General features: G+C 38.1%; 1 protein-coding gene across 1 annotated transcript in view; it reads right to left on the reverse strand.

Moving 5' to 3' along the window:
• The window catches only part of FASN1 (Fatty acid synthase 1), a 371,433-nt gene extending 348,770 nt beyond the window's left edge, over window positions 1-22,663 (reverse strand). Inside the window, exon 1 of the mRNA XM_090372546.1 lies at window positions 22,184-22,663. The gene's annotated coding sequence lies outside the window, so the exon portion shown is untranslated. The remainder of the gene's footprint in view (window positions 1-22,183) is intronic.
• Between the last annotated feature and the right edge of the window lie 632 nt (window positions 22,664-23,295).

The raw sequence follows: 23,295 nt of genomic DNA on the forward strand, positions 1-23,295 counted from the left end.
AAAAGGCACAATACTATATGTCACTCCCACAAGCACTGAATGATGAGTCTAAATGAGGCAAGTTTCAAAATTTTCACAAAAGAAATTTTTTATTTATTTACTTGCAATTTTTTTTTCACAATTAAATCTATTTTATTTTCAAAATTACATAAAGCTAAATTTGGTGAAGCTGCTTTTTGGAGAACATTTGATCGCAAATTTAATAGGAATAAAGAAGCAAAAAAAACTTTCTACGATTGAAATTTGATGCAATATTCAGCGAATCTGTTTCTAGTGGGTAACCATCAATAAGGCGCATTCCATAACTTGCCTGGCGAACAGGATAGATGGAACGGAGAAATGTTGAGCAAACACCTGTATCGTGCCATGATACAGGTGGGAAGATAAAAGGCACCCCTCCTAGATTTGGGACACTTGCCCATGAGATTCGTACGTAAACATAAAATAAAGCAGTTGAACGATCCAGACAAACAAACAAACAAACAAAATGTGCGTAACAAAAAACTATATTCGAGGGCTAACTAAAAAAATATTCGAATCCGGTTTTAGAAGCTCGGTTTTGGTTTTAACAACTCAATATGAAAACTGGATTTAACCGGTTTATAAAACCGGTTTGCAAGCCCTACCTTATATACTTCAATCAGATCACCGCACAGGTGCCTAGTCCCCAGCCACTGCAATTTGCAGAACTTAAGCCTCTCTTGGTAAGAGGATCCCTCCCTCACCAATCTTGTTGCCCTTCTCTGTACACGCTCAAGTAAATCTACATCCTTCTTAAAATGAGGCCTCCAGACCTGTACGCAGTACATCTATTCTACAACTGTCTTTCCTCAATTTGAAATTATGTCCCCTCACACAATTAATCTGGGCAAGAGGAACAATCCCATCAGCACTGAGCTCGCTCAAACCATTCAAGACCTTATACACCTCAATCAGGTCACCTCGCAGGTGCATAGCCTCCAGACACTATAATTTGCATAACTTAGGCCTTTCTTCGTAAGTGCACCCCTTTGTTCCTCTCATCAATCTTGTTCCCCTTCTCTGTACTCATTCTAGCAACTCTACATCCTTCCTAAAATTAGTCCTCCAGACCTGTAGACAGTACTCAAGGTGTGCCCTGACCATTGCCTTATACAAGGGGATAATCACCTCCTTATCCCCGATAAAAATGCTTGTATATCATTGACAATACACCATTAGCTACTTTTGCAGACTGTCTGCACTGCTCAGAAAACTTCATATCTGCACAATTACCCCAAGGTCCTTTTCATTCTCTCCCACCCTGAGTAGTACCACACAGTTGATATGTTACTCTAGGGTTACTGCTACCCATATGCAGTACTTTACATTTGTCAATGTGTAATCTTCATTTGCCGCCTCTCAGCCCATCTGCTCAACGTTTCTAGATCCTATTGCAGTAACATACTGTAATTGGCGTCATCAACAACCCTGCCAACCTTCACATTGTCTGCAAACTTAGACATTAAGCCTGATATACCTTCATCAATATAATTAATAAATACAGAAAACAACTGTTGTGCATTAAGTAATGAGTGTGGCAAGCAATGGCATTAGCATTAACATTAGCAAGGGCACATGATGCAAGAAAGCAAGCTTATATAGCATCAGCCAAAAAAAACATCTCCCCTTCTCATTTCACTCATCTACCCACTCCAAATGTTTGTCTAGTTCTGCCTTGAATCTGTTTAAGCTATCAACTTCTACAATGACAGATGGAAGTCTATTCCAGCAATCATCTATCCTACAACTATCTTTCCTCAATTTGAATTTATGCCATCTCAGGCGATTATTCTGAGCAAGAGGAAGACCCCATCAGTATTGAGCATGCTCAAACTATTCAAGGCTTTACACACCCCAATCAGATCACCTCGCAGGTGCCTAGTCTCCAGACACTGTAATCTGCAAAACTTAAGTCTTTCTTTGTAAGGGTAACCCTTCATTCCATTCACTAATCTTGTTGCCCTTCTCTGTACTCATTCCAACCGCTCCACATCCTTCTTAAAATGAGGCCTCCAGACCTGTATACAGTACTCAAGGTATGGCCTGACCATTGCCTTATACAAAAGGTCTGTAATCACCTCCTTATCCCTGCTAGAAAAATTCCCTATATCACTGAAAACACACCATGGGCTACTCTTGGAGACCATCTGCATTGCTCAGAAAACTTCATATCTGCCTGCATAATTACCGCCAGGTCCTTTTTGCTCTCTAACTCTGTCAGTGTAGTACCACACAGTTGGTACATTACTCTGGGGTTACTGCTTCCCATATGCAGTACTTTACATTTGTCAATGTTAAACTTCAGTTGTCGCCTCTCAGCCCATCTGTCTTCTCCCACTTCTCACACAGAAAAGACTCTGTCTTCTCCCACTCAACCATAGCAGCAATTTGCCTCCAATGCCACGCTGCTCCAATTTGTTCAGCAGTCTTCAATGTGCAACAGTATCAAAAGCCTTTCTAAGATCCAAATATATGATCTCAAAATTATTCTTTGCATCCAGTTCCTTTGTGACTACATCATAGTATCCAATCAAATTTGTCAGACAAGACTTCCCCTTAACAAACCTATGCTGTGTCCAAGCTATAACTGCAATCTTGTCTAGATGACCCTGCAATGCTTCTTTAACCAGTGCCTCCATTAATTTCCCTGAAACAGAAGTTAAACTAACAGGTCTGTAATTACCTGTGTCTCCCTTTGATCCTCCTTTGTGGATTTGGGTCACATTTGCACCTTTCCAGTCCATGGGTACCTTCCCCTGAATCCAAGGAAACTATCATAATTATGGCTAAGGGTTTGCTTACTTCCTTTGTTGCCTCCTTTAATATAACTAGATAGATTCCATCCACCCCAGGTGCCTCATCTCAAGTGTTAGAGAAGTGATACCAAGGCAAATGGAACTCTGAAATGTGAGCCGACTATTGCCAGATTGTGACAAGAGATGCGGGATTACAAATGAAAGGTGAAGAAGTGTAAAAGACGAATCAAGTGATGTTATGTATTTTGCAGATGAATGTGATTTAATTTGTTTTTTTAATCACTAAAAATGTATCAATTCTTATCCTTTTAAACTGTTTATTAAAGTTTTTATAAAGTAACATGTTTTTCAATATAAGGTATATTAAAATGATATGGTGGATGTTCTTTATTTATCCTGTTTTAAGCCCACAGTATATTTTATAGAATATAAGACACAGCAGGTATTTTCAAAACTTAAGCAAAATAATTTTTCAACTCCACATGGAAAACAATACAGGAAAAATACTTTGAAAATTTATGGACCAGTGCAATTAAAATCTTACAGCATAAAACTAAAAATCTGTTAAATTAGAAAATGTTTGACAAAGTTTAATTAAAACTATAACTGTAATCGGTGAAGATAGGATATTAGAACTTGAAAAGGAATTAGAAAATGTGAATTGGAATATCATCGACTTAGCTGAAACAAATCACTTATAAGTTTATCAAGTGGTAATCTGTTGTACACCAATGGAAACAGCGAATAGGGTGAACGTAGAGTTGGCTTTCTGGTCCATAAAGATATAAAAAACAACATTTTGTAATTCAAAAGTACATCATCAAGGGTGTCAAAATGGAAAAATCTCGTCAGCATTGAGCCTGCTCAAACCATTCATGGCCTTATACACCTCAATCAGATCACCTCACAGGTGCCTAGTCTCAAGATGCTGCAATTTGCAGCACTTGAGCTTTTCTTCATAAGTGCACCCCTTTGTTCCTCTCACTAATCTTGTTCTCCTTCTCTGTACTCATTCTAGAAACTCTACATCCTTCCTAAAATGAGGCCTCCAGACCTGTATACAGTATTCAAGGTATAGTCTGACCTTTGCCTTATACAAAAGGGATAATCACCTCCTTGTCTCTGCTAGCAAAATTCCTATATATCATTGAGAAAACTCCATGACCTGCTCAGGCAGCCCATCTGCACTGTTCACAGAACTTCATATCTAACTGCACAATTACACCCAGGTCGTTTTCATTCTCCAACTCCAGGAGGGAGAATGAAAAAGACTTGTACCATGGAGTTGGTACATTTCTCTTGGGTTACTGCTACCCATAAAGTAAAAACGTAAAGTGCAGCCATTATCAACCCACTGCAGGATGGAAGCCTCCTCAACAATTCATGCTGAGGGAAATGGACCATAATCTGCCACGCTGGTCCAGTGCGGGTTGGCAGATCTACCGTATTCAGCAGTCAGGGGCTTGAACCCCGGTCTACTCAAAGAGCGTGTGCTACTGCACTCCCGCTCCTGCCCACTCGGCTACGGAGGCTATGCAGTACTTTGCACTTGTCAATGTTAAATTTTATTTGCCAATTCTCAGCCCATCTGCCTAACTTTTTTGATCCTGTTGCAGTAGCATACTGTCTTTACTGTCATTAACAACCCTGAATCATCTGCAAACTTGGACATTGAGCCATCCTGATATACCTTCATCGATATCATTGTTAAATACACAAAACAATGAGCCCAGCACCAAACAGAAAAACAAATTAGTGGGGGACTCCACAAATAACATTAGTCCACATAGAGCAGTGTCCATTTATTACCACTCTTTGCCATCTCCCACTCAACTATCCCTTTATCCATTGCAGTAACTTGTCCACAATGCCATACTGCTCCAATTCATACAGCAGTCTTCCATGTGCAACGGTATCAAAAGCTTTCCTGAAATCAAAGTATATGATATCAAAATTATTTTTAGCATCCAATTCCTTTGTGACCACATCGCAGTAGCGAATTAAATTGATCAGACAAGACTTACCCATTACAAACTCATGCTGTGTCTGAACTATTGCTGCTGTCTTGTTTAGGTGATCCTGTATCACCTCTTTAACTAGACTCCATTATTTTTCCAGGAATATAAGCTATACTAAAAGGTTTATAATTATAGGTATTTGCAACAACATTTTGCCCCACATGTTCGGAATAACCAAGTTACACAAACCTGGTCACCCACTAAGACCTATCGTTTCTTTTAGTAAATCAGCTTTTGCTAATTTATCCACCTTCCTTGTCAAAATTATATCCCCACTCACTTGATTCTCTACATTCAAAATTAATAATACCAACCAAGCATTCCAAAAAATCAGCAACACCACCATATCCGACGAAGACGTATTAGCTTCTTTTGACGTCATATCCCTTTCACCCTACAAGCATTACGCATACTTCTAACAGCTGATGACACTTTAACGAAACGTACCTCTCTTTCAGTTGACCACATCGTTGAACTTACCACTCTTTTACTAGACGCTAGATATTTTAGATTCAACAATAAAATTTATCGACAAACATTTGGTTTACCAATGGGTTTAGGCATTTCTGCCCCCCCCCTTTCTGAAATTTATCTCGCCACTATTGAAAACCAAATTTTACAACCTTTCCCCTCTGAAATTAAATTATACATCCACTACACCGATGATATCCTAATAATAGGCAACAGAACAACCATAGACAATCTTATCTTAAAATTCAATACAATACATGACAGGCTAAACCTTACCCTCGAAATCGCAATGGACAACCAGATTAATTTTCTTAATCTCACTATTTATACAACAGACAAATTTAAATACCAAGATTTTCAGAAAAAACACGCACACCGGTAAATATCTACATTTCAATTCACATCACCCCCTTAGTATGAAAAAAGCCGTCCTATACAACCAAATCTACAACGCTATCAAATTCACCTCTTCACAAAACGATCTACACAATGAACTTCAATACCTTACTGATAAATTCATAGCCAGGAGCTACCCCCCCCTCAACTCATCCAACACACAATATCCACCGTTAAAAACAGTATTAATAACCCCACCAGACACAGTCACAAGACAAATACTCGCATAGTTCTCCCTTACCATAGTGAACTCGCAGCACAATTCCGACGTACATTCAAAGATACCGACATCCCCCTTACCTTCTCCACTTACAATAAACTAGGTTCCCTATTTAATTCTTATAAAGATACACACAAATATCCCATCAATGATCTCAATAACTTAATATATCTCATGAAATGCCAACCGAACTGCGACACCTGTTACATCGGCAGCACTACCACCAAATTCGGTTCCTCCACAACTTCCAATACCCGCGCATACTACCACTTCAACAGTTTCAAGACAAGTCAATCCTGCACTGAGTTAACAACCCATGCTCAAACCCACAACCACACCCCCCCTTGTTGACTCTACCATCACTATTATTAAACTTAGATCGAGCTACAGAATTCTTCAACATGAAGCCCTCACCATCGAATGGTACCGTCACCATTCTGATCTCAACATTATTAACGCTAAACTTCCCTTCAACCTTTCACCGGCTTGGAACCTCTCACGGCTAAAGTTCCCACGTATCAAAAAGAGCATCATGGGAGTTTAGATAAACTTTAAATACAACACGCGCTCACTTCTCTTCCATTTGCCAACTGATGACAGTTTACTCACGAAAGTCCTTCATAATGACTATTGGCACCAACGGTCTTCTCTCTTTTTTTCATTTACGTCTTTCAACCTCATTAGCATTAGTAGAGGCATTTGATGCAAGAAAGCAAGCTTATGTAGCATCAGCCAAAAAAAAAAGAAAAAAAAAAAAAAAAAAAAACCCACTTCCACTTCACCCCTCTGTTCGTTCAAAATACCTGTCCAGCTGAGCCTTAAACTTATTTAGGCTATCAACCTCCACCACAAGGGATGGCAGTCTGTTCCACCAACCAACCACCCGCTGGCTAAAGGAAAATTTCCGCACGTCTATCCTACATCTGTCTTTCCTCAATTTGAATTTATGCCCTCTCAGGTGATTTTTCTGAGCTAGAGGAAGAATCCCATCAGCATTGAGCATGCTTAAACCATTCAAGGCTTTATACACCTCTATCAGATCGCCTCGCTGGTGCCTAGTCTCCAGACACTGTAATTTGCAAAACTTAAGCCTTTCTTCGTAAGAGCACCCCTTTGTTCCATTCACTAATCTTGTTGCCCTTCTCTATACTCGTTCCAGCAGCTCTACATCCTTCTTGAAATGAGGCCTCCAGACCTGTATACAGTACTCTAGGTGTGGCCTGACCATTGCCTTATACAATGGAATAATCACCTCCTTATCCCTGCTGGAAAAATTCCTGTATATCATTGACAATACTCCATGAGCTACTCTTGCAGCCCGTCTGCACTGCTCAGAGAACTTCATATCTGCCTGCACAATCACCCCCAAGTCCCTTTCATTCTCTACCACTGTCAGTGTAGTACCACAGAGTTGATACGTTGCTCTGGGGTTGCTGTTTCCCATGTGTAGTACTTTACATTTGTCAATGTTAAACTTCATTTGCCACGTCTCAGCCCATCTGCTCAACCTGTCCAGATCCTGTTGCAGCAGCATAGTGTCAATAGTGTCCTTGACAACCCTGCCAACCTTTGTATCATCTGCAAACTTGGACATTAAGCTTGATATATCATCATCAATATCATTTATAAATACAGAAAACAATAATGGACCCAACACTGAGCCCTGAGGGACTCCACTAATAACAACATTAGTCCACGATGAGCAGTGTCCATTGATTACCACTCTCTGTCTTCTCCCCCTCAACCACCCCTTTATCCATAGCAGCAATTTGCCTCCAATGTCACACTGCTCCAATTTGTGTAGCAGTCTTCCATGTGCAACAGTATCAAAAGCCTTTCTAAGATCCAAGTATATAATATCAAAGTTATTCCCTGCATCCAGTTCTTTTGTGACTGCACCATAGTATCCAATCAAGTTGGTCAGGCAAGACTTCCCCTTAACAAAACCATGCTGTTCTGAGCTATAACTGAAGTCTTGTCTAAATGATCTTGCAGTGCTTCTTTAACCAGTGCCTCCATTAATTTTCCTGGAACAGAAGTTAAGCTCACAGGTCTATAATTACTTGTGTCAGCCTTTGATCCTCCTTTGTGAATTGGGGTCACATTTGCACATTTCCAGTCTATGGGTACCTCCCCTGAGTCCAAGGAAGCTCTCATAATTATGGCTAAGGGTTTGCTTACTTCCTTTGCTGCCTCCTTTAATATAACTGGATAGATCCCATCCACCCCGGGTGCCTTTCTTGTGTTTATCTTCAACAGTTTCTCCTCCACTTTACTCCCAGTTATTTCAAGATTCTGTAGCTTACTGCTAGAGTTGAATACACCTCTGGCATTCCCCTTGCTGAATAACTCCTCATGTGTGAATGTCGATGCAAAATATTCATTTAGTTTGTTAGCTACCTGAGCAGGATCATCAACAGTTGACCCATCAATATCAAGTGGACCAATCTGATTCATCCCCTTCCTTCTAGAGTTTACATAAGTAAAGAACTCTTTGCTGTTTTTCTTTGCATCCCTTGCCAAGGATTTCTCGTAATCTGATTTCGCCTGCCTAACCTCCTTTGTAACTTGGTTGCATATCAACTTGTATCTATCATAGGCTTCTGTGTCATGTGTTAATTTGTAAGTATCCCATGCATTTTTCTTCTCTGCCATATGCCTCATTAGTTCATCTGACATCCATTTTGGCCTAAACCTTGAACAATATTTCTTAGTTGGTATGTAAAGCCTAGTAGCTTCCAAGATAAGTTCTTTGAATGCTTCCCATTTTGAATTTGCTGTTGGTAACATCATCAGTTGGTCCCACTGTATAGAATTTAAATACTGTCTCAGTCCATTGTAGTCGCCTTTACGGAAGCAATAACCCTTCCCTTTACCCCTAATGGTAGTTACCTCTTTGAGTAAATCCCACTTCAGCACACTGTGATCACTGCCACCTAGTGGTTCATTTATCTGCAGATTCTTAATGCATGAAGAATCACTGCTGATAATCAAATCAAGAGTATTACTCCCTCTAGTTGCCTCCCGAACATGCTGATGTAGAAAACAATCATCCAATAAATCCACAAAAGCCCTGCTAGTGTGTGAGTAACCAGCCCCCAAATTCCAGTCAATATCTGGGAAATTAAAATCTCCCATTATAAGACTCTCTGATTTACTGGCCCACTCTATTTCCCTGTACAGTTCCTTATTATACTCATCAGAGTCATTAGGCCTATAGCACACTCCTACTCTCAATTTTGATCTCCCAATGCTTATGTCACACCAAACTGACTCAACACTGCACTGTCCAGCGATGTCGACTGGCTTCACTTCCTTGGTTTTTATGTGTTTCTTAACTAATAGCATAACCCCTCCCCCCTTCCTATCCTGTCTATCCTTTCTGTAGACGTTGTACTCCCAAAATTGCAGCTCTGCATCCCTTATATCTGTGTGACACCACGTCTCTGATATCCCAACAATATCTGGCTTTGATGTTTTGAGCAATACCTCAAATTCATCAAATTTATTTACTAAATTTATTTACTTTATGACAACAAAGGATTGGAGATCTGCATTTCTACTTCCTTGCACTCATTTTAAAATCTGTTTAAAATATTTTCACCCCATTCCCCGCCTTAGTTCTTTTTAATGCTTCTTCCAACCTAAATTTAACCACCATCTATCAAAAAAATTTATTCCAGATTTATACAAGGTGAGTACCATTTTCTAAGCATTTGCTATTCATTTTTTAGTCAGATTTATCAGCTACTTGAGCAGCATCATCAATAGTCGAGCCAGCTATGTTAAGTGGACCAATCTGATTCATCCCCTTCCTTCTAGAGTTTACAAAAGTAAAGAACTCTTTGCTGTTTTTCTTCGCGTCCTTTGCCAATGATTTCTCATAATCTGACTTCACCTGCTTAACCTCCTTTGTGACTTGATTACAGATTAGTTTATATCTACTGCAGGTCTCTGTGTCGCCTGATAATTTATATGCATCCATGCATTTTTCTTCTCTGCCACGAGCCTCATTAATTCATCCGACATCCATTTATACTACTTCAACAGTATTTCTTAGTTGGAATGAAAAGCCTGGTAGCCTCCAAGATTAAGTTCATGAAGGCTTCCCATTTAGAATTCACCATTGGTAACATCATCAGTTGATTCCGATCTATAGAATTTAAAAACTGTCAGAGACCTCTGTAGTCAAATATTCTTGCATCCTTCCTATTTAAGTGTATCCCACCCATGTAGAAGCAGTCTCTCCTTTTAGAAACCACAGACTGTACTGAAAAAAATTCTACCCCGTGAGCCTTGCATAACCTCTCCGGGACAGAACTGATTGACAAGGCTCTCATCATATATTCCCTATTGTGTCTGAGCAGAATTGCAGTTTTGGCGATAATATATATGAATTTTGATAGCAGAGACAAGGAGACGATTATACAGTTGTATAAGGAAATGGTCAGGTCACACCTTGAGTACTGCATACAGGTCTGGAGGCATCATTTTAGGAAATGATGTAGAGTTGCTGAAATGAGTAGAGAAGAGCAACAAGATTAGCATTAGTAGAGGCATTTGATGCAAGAAAGCAAGCTTATGCAGCATCAGCCAAAAAAATAAATAAATAAATAAATTGATAAAAAATAACCACTTCCACTTCACCCCTCTGTTCATTCGAAATACCTGTCCAGCTGAGCCTTAAACTTATTTAGGCTATCAACTTCCACGACAAGGGATGGAAGTCTATTCCAGCAACCAACCACCCGCAGGCTAAAGGCAAATTTCCTCCCTTCTATCCTACATGTGTGTTTTCCTCAATTTGAATTTATGCCCTCTCAGGTGATTATTCTGAGCAAGAGGAAGAATCCCATCAGCATTGAGCATGCTCAAACCATTCAAGGCTTTATACACCTCTATCAGATCATCTCGCCGGTGCCTAGTCTCCAGACACTGTAATCTGCAAAACGTAAGCCTTTCTTCGTAAGAGCACCCCTTTTTTCCATTCACTAATCTTGTTGCCCTTCTCTGTACTCGTTCCAGCATCTCTACATCCTTCTTGAAAAGAGGCCTCCAGACCTGTATACAGTACTCTAGGTGCGGTCTGACCATTGCCTTATACAAGGGAATAATCACCTCCTTATCCCTGCTAGAAAAATTCCTATATATCATTGACAATACACCAAGAGCTACTCTTGCAGCCCATCTGCACTGCTCAGAAAACTTCATATCTGCCTGCACAACCACCCCCAGGTCCCTTTCATTCTCTACCACTGTCAGTGTAGTACCACAGAGTTGATACGTTGCTCTGGGGTTGCTGTTTCCCATATGTAGTACTTTACATTTGTCAATGTTAAACTTCATTTGCCACCTCTCAGCCCGTCTGCTCAACCTTTCCAGATCCTGTTGCAGTAGCATAGTGTCAGTTGTCCTTGACAACCCTGCCAACCTTCGTATCGTCTGCAAACTTGGACATTAAGCTGGATATACCATCATCAATATCATTTATAAATACAGAAAACAATAATGGACCCAATACTGAACCCTGAGGGACTCCACTAATAACATTAGTCCACGATGAGCAGTGTCCATTGATTACCACTCTCTGTCTTCTCCCCTCAACCATCCCTTTATCCATAGCAGCAATTTGCCTCCAATGCCACACTGCTCCAGATTGGTGAGAGGAACAAAGGGAGTTCTTTTATGAAAAGATGCTTAAATTCTGTCAGTTGCAGCATCTGGAGGTGATCTGGCTGAAGTATATAAGGCCTTGAGTGGTTTGAGCAAGCTCAATGTTGATGGGATAATTTGACTTGCTGCGATTAAGAACCTGAGTGGCATAGATTCAAATTGAGGAAAGACAGTTGTGGAAAAGATGTGCAAAAGTTTGCCTTTAGCCAGTGGGTAGTTGATTGCTGGAGCAGACTTCCATCTGTTGCTGTGGAAGTTGATAGATTTAATAAATTTAAGGCTGAACTAGACAAACATTTGGAGCTACCAGATGGGTGAAACGGGAAGGTTTTTTTTTTTTTTTTTTGGCTGATGCTTCATAAGCTTGCTTTCTTGCATCATATGCGTCAACTAATGCTAATGCAGAAAGAGATATAATCATTGAAGGAGCAGTAATTGAAATGGTGGATTCATATACTTATCTAGGACAAGTCATTAGCTGAAATAATGATAAATGGCTGGAAGTGAAGAGAAGAATAAATTTTGGATGGATAGCATTCAAGAAATATAGTCACATACTGAGGAGCAACCGGCCTCCGTAGCCGAGTGGGCAGGAGCGGGAGTGCAGTAGCACACGCTCTTTGAGTAGACCGGGGTTCAAGCCCCTGACTGCTGAATGCGGTCGATCTGCCAACCCGCAATGAACCAGTGTGGTAGATTATGGTCCATTTCCCTCAGCATGAATTGTTGAGGAGGCTTCCATCCTGCAGTGGGTTGATAATGGCTGCACTTTACTTTTTTTACTTTTACTGAGGAGCAATATCCCAATATGTCTGAAACGTAAAATAATGAACCAATGTATACTCCCCACCATGACTTATGGAAGTGACATTTGGACACTCACCAAAAGAATGGAAGAGAAGCTGAGAACTACACAGCAAAGAATGGAACGAATTATATTAGGAATCAGACTGTTACATAAGAAGAGAAACACATGGAATAGGAAGCAAACACAAATAAAGGACATTCTTACGAAAACCAAAAACTGAAATGGTCTCGGGCAGGACACATAGCTCGAAGACATGATGACAGATGGATTAAGAAAATAACATAATGGTACCCAATAGGAGTTAAAAGTAAACCTGGAAGACAACAACAGAGATGGACTGACAAAATTCACTAGTTTGTGGGTAGTAAATGGATGGCAACTGCTCAAAACAGAAGGAACTAGAAAGTTGCAGGAGAGACCTTCATCTTGCAGTGGATTGAAAATGGCTGATGACAACTGTAATAAAATTCCATTAATGATCTTTTAATAGATCAGCTCATTCTATAATAGCATGCATTTATTTCCCTCCAAAAGGTAATTTTGTGAGGATATTCATCAGCATTCAGCAATAAATCCCTGTAAAGGATTCCTTCATGTATAACAAGCAAGGATACGATGATTTCAGAAAAAACCTGGTCTCAATCTGGAAGGACTTAGTTTGAAAAGTAAATATTGCTAAAACCAAACAAATGCTTTTATTCCACAACTAAAATAGCCATCTTACAACATATTTGAAATAACTTGCTAACCCATGAAGTCAATGGCATACTAAATTTTTTTTTTATGCATAAGATTAATTAAGATGGAGCATAAAAATAAACTCTCACCTCATAAAATCTCTGACTTACTCCCTTCATATGATTTCCTCTATATACCAAAATAATATACCACTATCCCTGAACAATAAATTATTGAAAAGAAATTCATAAAACAAGGGTGAATCCAGCCTTGGCACTGTGTTATTCCCTCCCCTTTCACTGGTTGTGGAAAGGGGGGGGGAGCATATGAAACTGTTCTATTCACAGATATAGCAGAATGAGACCATACCTTCCCCCAAGATTATTCCAAAAGGAATATTTTTAGAAAGGGGTAATTATCTCCTCCCAGATCTGCCACTGATAGGTAACAATTAAACATAATGAATAACAGAAGCATACTACATGAAACTTAAAATGTAAATATAACAAAATTATCAAAAAGTTTTATCTTCATATTAATAAAAATCTCAAAAAAAATCAAAACAGTCTTCAAAAAATAATAATCAGGAAAATTAGATTATAAACTTTTTTTGTAAAAGAGTTTAATTAATCTTTCTTAAAAATTCCATTAATGATGTATTTAAAAAAAAAAAAATCACTAATTAAATAAGAGAGCACACTTTTTTCTCTTTTTCTACTTAGAAAATTTGAAAAAAATCAGTAAAAATATCTGAATTATAAAGTTTTGGAAGGATTCAAGAATAAGGAATAAAATGATGCAATAAACTTAGCATTAACCTATCATTTTATAGGACATTATTACAGAGAGTACCTTTATGAACCAAGTAATATGACTTATATGAAATGTCAATAAATGATATCCATATTAGTGCCAAATCAAGAGGGTAATGAGAATTACAGCTAAAAGCCTCAGCTGTGACATGAATTTAAATTTACTTTTTTCTAAGGGTCTCATTTCAGTTTACCACACACCCAAATTAATTTGGTACGTAATGATTTCAAAAAACAAAACAAAAAAAAAGGTACAAACTGGTAAGGGATGAGTAATGTTAGGAAATGATTAGCTGAGAGAAAAACGCACACACACACACACGTGATTTGACTGCTTACTTATAAAACCTGTTCAGACATAATTGGGTGGTAAAATATATATGATTAGGCATATATATATAACATTAAAATGGTACAGAAATTATCCATTTTAGTCTTGTATATATTTTTTATTGGTTACTGAGGGGAAAATAAAATTTTATGGCAGTGGTGAGAATGGTTACTGTTGATATCCAATATGATGTATTGCAATGATGAAGTTCAATAAGCATTCCAGTTTAAATTACAGGCAACGTGAATTACACTCATTACATGAGATAGAGATAATATTTAGTGACAAATGGGCCTGGAGTACTGGGGTCCATAGTTTAACAAATAGATATTTATTGTATACCCAGTATAAAATGAAATATAAGTACAATTTCAGTAGCTTTCGGAACTCGTGTCCCTTTCTCAACTGACAAATTTTTTTTTTTTTTTTTTTTTTTTTGTCAGTTGAGAAAGGGACACGAGTTCCGAAAGCTACTGAAATTGTACTTATATTTCATTTTATACTGGGTATACAATAAATATCTATTTGTTAGATAATATTTATTCACATTCTCTAATGTTCTGTAAGCTTGAAAGCGTCAACCAGCTATATTTTTCCAATTAATGTGCATTTTTCCATTAATGTGCATTAATGTGAATCAAACACAGCTAGTAGTGCTAATATGTTAAAATTTTCCATCATTACACAAAAAAATAATAATAAAATAACTAATCTAAAACCCACGCTGATAAAACTATTTCATCTGCCTCCGTCGTTATAATGAATTTAGATGGCAGAATACACAATATTAATTTTGTAATAATTATGTTCAGTAAATATATTTTTATCTTATCTGTAGAGCTGCGTTTTTAGCAACATAATTTATATTAAATTTCCGATACGAAGAACGCTATCAGATTTCACTGAAAGAAGCCCACAAGTTGATTATATTTTTTAGCGCGTCTGTACTACACGTTATAGTACTCTGAGGGGGATTATTACCATTTATTTTACACAAATATAAACTCTTACACTAATCTTAAATATACACTGCCGCGGCATCAAAATATAAGTATAAATGACTGTAAATTTAACCTCAGGGGCTCACATCTGGTGAGTATGGGCTTGGCACACCCAGTGTCCTGAGCTGGATATCATCATTCTCTTTCTTGGTGATTTCCTTCTACTTCTCTTTCTCTCTCTCTCTCAGGGTAATTCAGAATTATTATTATTATTTTTTTTTTTTTTTTTTTTTTTGGCTGGTCACCATATGTCTAATAATAATTTAATGAGCACACGAATTCTCTATTCTGCTTTTATAGTAATAGAGGCGTGTAATGCAAGAAAGCAAGCGTATGAGCTTATGTAAGCATCAGCCAAAAAAAAAAAAAAAAAAATTCACACACCATTCCCTCTAAATGTTTGTCCAGTTCCTCCTTGAATTTATTTAAGCTATCAAGTTCCACAACGACAGATGGAACTTTGTGCCAACAATTAACCACCCACTGGCTAAAAGAAAATTTCCGCACATCTATTCTACAACTGTCTTTCCTCAATTTGATTTTATGCCCCCTGAGCAAGTGGAAGAATCTCATCAGAATTCAGCGTGCTCAACCCATTCAACCTTATACACCTCAATCAGATCATCTTGCAGTGCCTAGTGAAAATGAAGCCTCCATACCTGTATGCAATTTAAAAACTGTTTGAGACTACTGTAATCACTTTACGGAAGCAAAAACCCTTGCCTTTACCTCTGATGGTAATTATTCATTCCGTATCAGAAACATTACTCCCCCACCTAAACTTCATCTTTTATCTAAGCTTCATTACACAAATAAATAAGAGTATTAGCACACAACTTCTCTTTAGTATACAAATAAACACTGGCAAAAAAGCATTAAAAGTTCTTTATTTAATGCGAAAACCCCCCACTCTGTGGTGATTATATAGTACATCTTGGCATTGAATCAAAGAGATGCCCGATATTCAGATAAGGGATCTCTCTCCATACTTGGATTCACCCTGAAACTGCTGAATTGTTCAATTTGTTTCAGTTTGTTGAGACATGGGCTGTCCATTGACATCCCATTCCGTCATATCCCAGACATACTCAACAGAAGACAAATTAAGGAGTGTTGACATCGCAGAGAAACTGTCCAACAGACAATGCTCGGCTTAAATTCTGTATCTCATGATATTAGCATTAGTAGAGGCATATGATGCTAGAAAACAAGCTTATATAGCATCAGCCAAATATATATATAACCAAGAATAATGGTATAGAGAAGCCATTAAGGGGGGGGGGGGAACATGTTTGAATTTAAATACCTCTGAATTAAAATAACATAACTTATGGATCAGGGATATATATATATATATATATATATATATATATATAAAATAAAACCCCTTCCCATTTCACCCATCCATTCACTCCAAATGTTTGTCTGGTTATGCCTTGAAATAATGTTGCTGACCTGGTCTTTCAGCAGACAGAAGTTAGTTCCAACTATCAACCACCCGTTGGCTAAAGGCGAATTTCCGCACATCTATTCTACAATTGTCTTTCCTCAATTTGAATTTATGCTTGCTCAATCCATTCAAGGATTGAGCAAGGTACCTAGTCTCTGCAGAAGCTGCAATTTGCAGAACTTAAGCCTTTATATACGAGGTGCCTTCTCTTAGCCTTTCACCATGATATGAGAGGACGTCTCATATCATGATTCCCGGTGTTCGATTTCTATGCTTTTGTTCAATAAGCTCTTTCATCTGGCAATTCCCACAATGGGAAGCAATGACCAATGCAATGCATCAATTTCAGAGAGGTCTGGGTTCGAGTCAGTCGATGACTGGAGGAATTTTTAAAGAACTCTTCAGTCGAGGCTGTAGTTAACCGATTAGCGAAAAGACCAGAATTCGAGTTATTAAGGTTTTTCAGCCCACACAGCTTGAAAGTCGCAATACGGTCTAAGTTGCTAATTGCGCCTAAACCCCAACAACAATTGCCAGTTATCTACTAGTGATGCATCTTGATACTGGATCCCTCAAAGAAAAATTAACGTTTATCTCTGATCCTTTTTGATTGAAGCAAATTTGTCAAACCAGCCTATCGGCGAATTATCTTGTAGGTCTTCAAACTGATATTTATTTGTGTGCTCCAGAACGTGGACAACGATTGCGAGTGTGTTCGTCCATTGATGAAACCAAATGTTCTAACATCTCCAACGTTCATTGGCGATTCGCAAAATGGGACATCCAGCTTCACGGTACCTCACTATGATTCAGTTAAAACCATTAAATTGGGTATACGCTGCTCGTTCATGTGGTTTCTGCATTTAACAGTCGTTTCGATAAACTGTCTCATCAATATTCTGTCTTCTTTTGCAATAAATAATAGCATTTATGACACTAAATCACTAACGCCTCTGCCTCCTCGTAGAGCTTTGATAGCCGAGTGGTCAAGAGCGGCAGTGCAGTAGCACACGCTCTTTGAGTAGACCGGGGTTCAAGCCCCTGACTGCTGAATGCGGTCGATCTGCCAACCCGCAATGAACCAGTGTGGTAGATTATGGTCCATTTCCCTCAGCATGAATTGTTGAGGAGGCTTCCATCCTGCAGTGGGTTGATAATGGCTGCACTTTACCTTTTTATCACCATCATACAAATTTTCGGAACTTTTGGAGGTGGGGCTTATTTCTGACACTGAATGTGTAAAGAACTGTCACAAAATATAAATAAATAAATTTTCTGTTTATACTCCGGCACGACAACCAAGTCAGTAGAGTTTACAATAAATCGTCAATACAAATATTTATCGTATTTAGTAGTCACGGGCTTGAACCCCGGTCCACTCAAGGAACGCGTGCTATGCACTCTCGCTCCTGACCACTGGGCTACGTCAGGCCTAAGCAGTTATAAATCAACCGGGCGATACACAAGACGAGTGGGTGATTGTTAGACCACGAAACCTGTTTTTGAATATATTTCTGGTTTTGTACATAAAATGAGCCATAAAATATAGCGACTTAGAGCCCCGAATAGGCTAAATCGTCTAACTGTGCTTCACCATAAATAAATGTTGACTAATTGCCCTCATGAAAGGTTGACTGCACTTGTCTATGTTTTTAAAAATAGTAAACATTAGTTAATTCAAAATAAACAAATTACACACAGAATTTAAAGAACTGCCAACTGTTTGAACCGAGTGGGCCATGGTATATTTGTACGAAACTGAAAAAAAAAAAAAAAAATCATAAAATTGACAACTTCAACAACATAATGTATCGTGTAATGCATCGACTTACACTTGTCGCTAAGCATCGCTAGATTTAGTAACCCTAAATTGGGAAGCCAATTTTACACATAATGTTAAGAATACATCCACCCAAGCTATTACAACATTTTTTTTTTTTTTTTTTTTTTTTGGTAGTTGTTTGGCGAATCGGCTTCTGTGGCCATAGTGCACTTCCCAAAGTTTTTGCAGTACTTTGATCCAAGCCCGCGACCTTGGGGTTGCCAGGCAGGCACTTTACCCACCTGGCTAGCCCGGTCGGCGCTATTACAACAAAAGGAAACTATCTAATTTAAAACACGCTGTTGAAAATTTTCTGGAGTGAACATTTTACCAGAAAAAGAAAAGATTTCCAGATGGCAACTTAAACAGTGCGCCAAACCAATTCACTTGAATGTTGTCATAAAAGCAACGAAGGTGTGTTTTCATTAAAAAAAAAAAAAAAAAAAAAAATATATATATATATATATATATATATATATATATATATATATATTATGGTATAAAAAGTCACTTTTTAGTTCTTTTAAATGTAACAAGGGGCATTTCAAAATATTTTATTATTTCTGTTAGTCATTTCTGTTATTAGTAGCAATGGGAAAAGATGCAAAAAAAAAAAAAAAAAAACTTTTAAAGCATCAGGCAAAAATGAAACAAAAACCTCATCTGCCCATCCCCTCTAATAATTTGTCTAATTCTTCCTCTGATTTATTTGAAACGACAATTAATGACACAAGCTAGAAGTTTGCTTCAACAATCAACTACCTGCAGGTAGCTGATTTTCCTCCTGCAGGAGGAAAATTGTCGCACATCTATCCTTGCAGCCATCCTTTTTTCGATATAAATATATGTTCCCGTCTGTCGTCCGAGAAAGAGTAAGGATGTCATCATCAGCATTTAGTTTACTCAAGCCATTTAAAGCCTCAAATACTTCACAATTAGGTCTTCTCGCAGGTGCCTAGTTTCCAAGCACTGCAATTTGCAGAACTGGTCTTTCTTTGTAAGTACCCATTCTCTGCATCTCTGTATATATATATTTTTCATCACTTATGATAGAAAAAAATATACATGCACATATGCAACACTTATCCCACTCCTAAATACGGTGCTGTTTTTATATTATTTTTTTATCTTGTGAATTCTTCTGACCTTGTGTACTCATTCCGGAGTATAAACCGAAAATTTATTTTATTTTCACTCAAGATGCCGCTTGGCCATCTCCTTATGCAACGGGATAATCACTTCCTTGTCCCTGCTGGAAAATTTCTGCATATCATCGACAGAAACCCATCTGAGTCCGTATGCACTGCTCAGAGAACTTTATGTTGGACTGTGCAATTACCTCCAGGTCTCATTCCTTCTTCAGCACCTCGAGTATGGTACCATAAAAATATATGAGTCAATTTAAATCACGGGTAAGTGTAAAATGAGCCGTTCTAATACTGATTTCGCTCCTGTACAGTGGCGATCACAGGCTAAAGGGACTAACCCCCCCCCCCCCACCACCACCAACACCATTTGCTGCTGCATGATGACTAAGCTTAATGATTTCCTGGTACACTGCTTTAGTGGCCCCCCTAAAAAAAAAACTAATACCTCTAGAAAATTACTTTAGTTGACTCCATTAAAAAACCTTGGGATTGCCACTGCTTCTGTACAATTAAATAATAACTGTTTGATAGTTATTTAACTCCGTTGTTCATTACGGATTAAATCTATGGTTCAACGACACCAATCCTTGACCTTAACTTTCCAGTATATTTTTAGCAAGGTAAATTATAATTTGAAAATAATTACCTCCACCATAAGATGATGCTTTCTAAGAAACCGACTTGCTCCTTGAGTATTACGCTTCGCCTGAGGAAAAGTGATACAAGGGGAAAGTAAAATACAGTACTAAAACGCCACTGTTTCCTTATATTCGTAAATGGTCTACTTAACAAGTATTATACGTATGCGAGTGAGTGAGTGTGTGTGCGTGTGCGCGAGACAAACTGCAAAATAACTGTTAGTGTGACTTAAGTTTTTAACTCGTTCTTGTTTTAGCATAATTGTTTTTATTTTGTGTGTGTTCCATATTGTGGTCCGTAATTGCGTATTTCTTTGTCAGTTTACCATGTGGTGGACATAAATACCCGAGATCCCTGGAAAGAAAAGTATACGAGCCTGAAACGACTAACTAGGCCAAATCTCAGAAAGAAAAAATAATAAATTCTTGGTCTCAAGAGGATTCGAACCGTGCCTTACCCCCCCCCCCCCCCTCCGCCCCCAGCTATAGAACGCGTCGATCTACAATCGCTGCATTAGCCGCGAAAGTTGGCTTTTTTTTTTTATGCTTTGAGGTATTTTATTATTTTTTTTTTCACATAATTATTTTTTATGTAAATTTTCAAAAACCAAACACTAAACTAAATGAAACTTTTAAACAATGGCTTATTTATAAAATGAAGAACTGATAATGATCAAGAGAGGGGAAGGGAAATACATTATTTTTATTGGGTTGTCACCTGGCACACTTATAAATTAAAATATAAAACTGAACTGCGAGAAAATCACATACAAAAAACGTATAATTGAATTTTCAATAGGTAAAACACCACTTACATTTGCGAATTAAATGACTTATTGTTAGTCAGAAATTGAGAAAATGATTTCCTATACAAGGCAGTTCCCCGATCAGTTAACTGAATATCTTTCTGATCTGCAAGATAAGCCGCTATACTGTAGATGCAACTGGACTCTTCTGAGACAGAATGTAAACAGAGTACAGCCACAGCTCAGTACAGTAATTTGTTTTCAGAAATAAAATCCAAAGAGGATTAGAAAAGTTTACATTTTTTTTGCAATTTTATTCAGTTAAATGAACATGCTTTTGTGGAAGAAATCCTCTTCTCCACCTCTGGGTCGCAATCAATAAACTATTTAATTTGCACATATATGTCTGTGTTTGTACTATTTCAGATTTTAATAATTAATTTCCACATCATTCATAAACAGCAATTAATATCTTGCCCTATACTTCCTGAATGATGTTAAGCCGTTTACTTTTTGATAACTTTCAGAACATTCCCTAAAATGAACAGCTTTCATAGCGAAGAATAAATATTACGCAATTTCCTTCAATATGAGAATTGACCAAATCGGATATCTATCCAGCAAATAATGACCTAACTTATTATAAAATAAATAACTGAAAATCTAAGCCTAGTTAGTCTACGTTTAGATAGATAAGCAAAGCCAGCTTGTTCAGGTTTAGATATATTTTGTTTAGCTTTGGATATATTTTAACTTATGACATTTATGTGCACCTTTTCCCAAGAATTCTTTGTTTTGCTTTAACAAGCTTTCCATCCGGTATTCAAAATAAATAATAATAATAATAATAGTAACGTTCCGAAAATAAAATATAAATCAGTAATTCGTGTCTAAACCAGCATTTTGATCGAAAAAATTACAGAATGAGATTTTAAAAAAAAGGTTACGCCCTGAAAATATGGTTTTAAAAAATTATTGATATATCGAAGTTGTAGTGTGATACAAAGGCATCTTCTCCTCATTTTTTTTTTTTTTTTCCTTTTTTTGGGGGGGGGGGGGGGATTGGCTACGACGATGTATTCACGGTTCATATAGGAACGAAGCCAATTTGTAGTAATCCGGGGGAATTGATGAGCAATGCACACCAATCAATGGTCGTTAAAAGCGAAGTACAGTACGGGAAACCCCACTTACCTTTCTCGTTTGCGTTTAATTTCCAAATAACCGACGTGCAACTGTTACACTTCGTTTGTCCGGCAACGTTTTTGATGCGTTATTTATATTTGGTAGAAGTACACAAAAAATGAACGCCGGATAACATCTACACCGTATAGAGCTGGGCAACCTCCATCCATGAAAGCCGGTGCGACAGTTGTATTACCGCTCGCTGTGGTGCGATATAAGACCACGTGAAGCTGGCCTATAACATTACGACGTACGTCACCCTATTGCCACGTGACCAGCACCAAGCAATGGTGGCACTTTCATGTGCCGCACAAACGCAGTTTGCTATCCGTTGTTTACACGTCCGACTGTTCTACGTTTATGTCGGGATGTGACGTGCGATTCATTCGCTTCTTCCTAAAGAACAACCTTTCAACTGAAAATGATGTGCCCGTGATGATAATACGAAACAGTTCAGAAAACATGTGCTCGCACTCATGCAAAGGTCGGTCATCTTTAAATCATGCGAAAGCACCGTTACGTAAGTGGGGATGAAGTTGCGTAGTCACCCAATCGATAAATGGAATATTTTATTTACCCGAATTAACCCCGGTGTCTGGAAGCGAATGCGCTTTCGAGTTGATTGCGAACGGTTATCAATCACGAAATAATATCCACTAAAAACGATTGGTTTTGGAAAGAAGAAATAGCAGGTTGTTCGATGACTCTCTCTCAAAGCTAGAAATGGACTTATACATCCAATACCTAGTTAAATAGGCTTTAATATTATTATTTCTCTCTATTGTATGTGTGTGGGGTGGGGGGGTTCCACCGGTCGAGATTTGGAGTCGCCCTTGATAATAAACTTTCAATAATATTCTTAATATGTTGGTCCTTCCACCTGCTTCCTCTATTGATCCTGAAGCACATATCCAATTCTGAAAACCGCTGCAGGAAACAGCAATTATAACCATTATCTTCCCACACCGAATGGAAACAACCTGTGTTTGAATCCTGTGTCAACGACGCAAGAATTTTTTATGGGCTTTTTTTTTTTTTTTTTTCACAAAGTGAGTGAGGTAGTCGGTCTCAGGCGAAAGTTGCGTGGTTTTCCTTCCTGGAAACTCGTGTTTTTCGTCCAG

This window comes from Mastigoproctus giganteus, chromosome 4, assembly GCF_048544385.1.
Source record: "Mastigoproctus giganteus isolate SK-2022 chromosome 4, ASM4854438v1, whole genome shotgun sequence".
Classification (NCBI taxonomy): Eukaryota; Metazoa; Arthropoda; class Arachnida; order Uropygi; family Thelyphonidae; genus Mastigoproctus; species Mastigoproctus giganteus.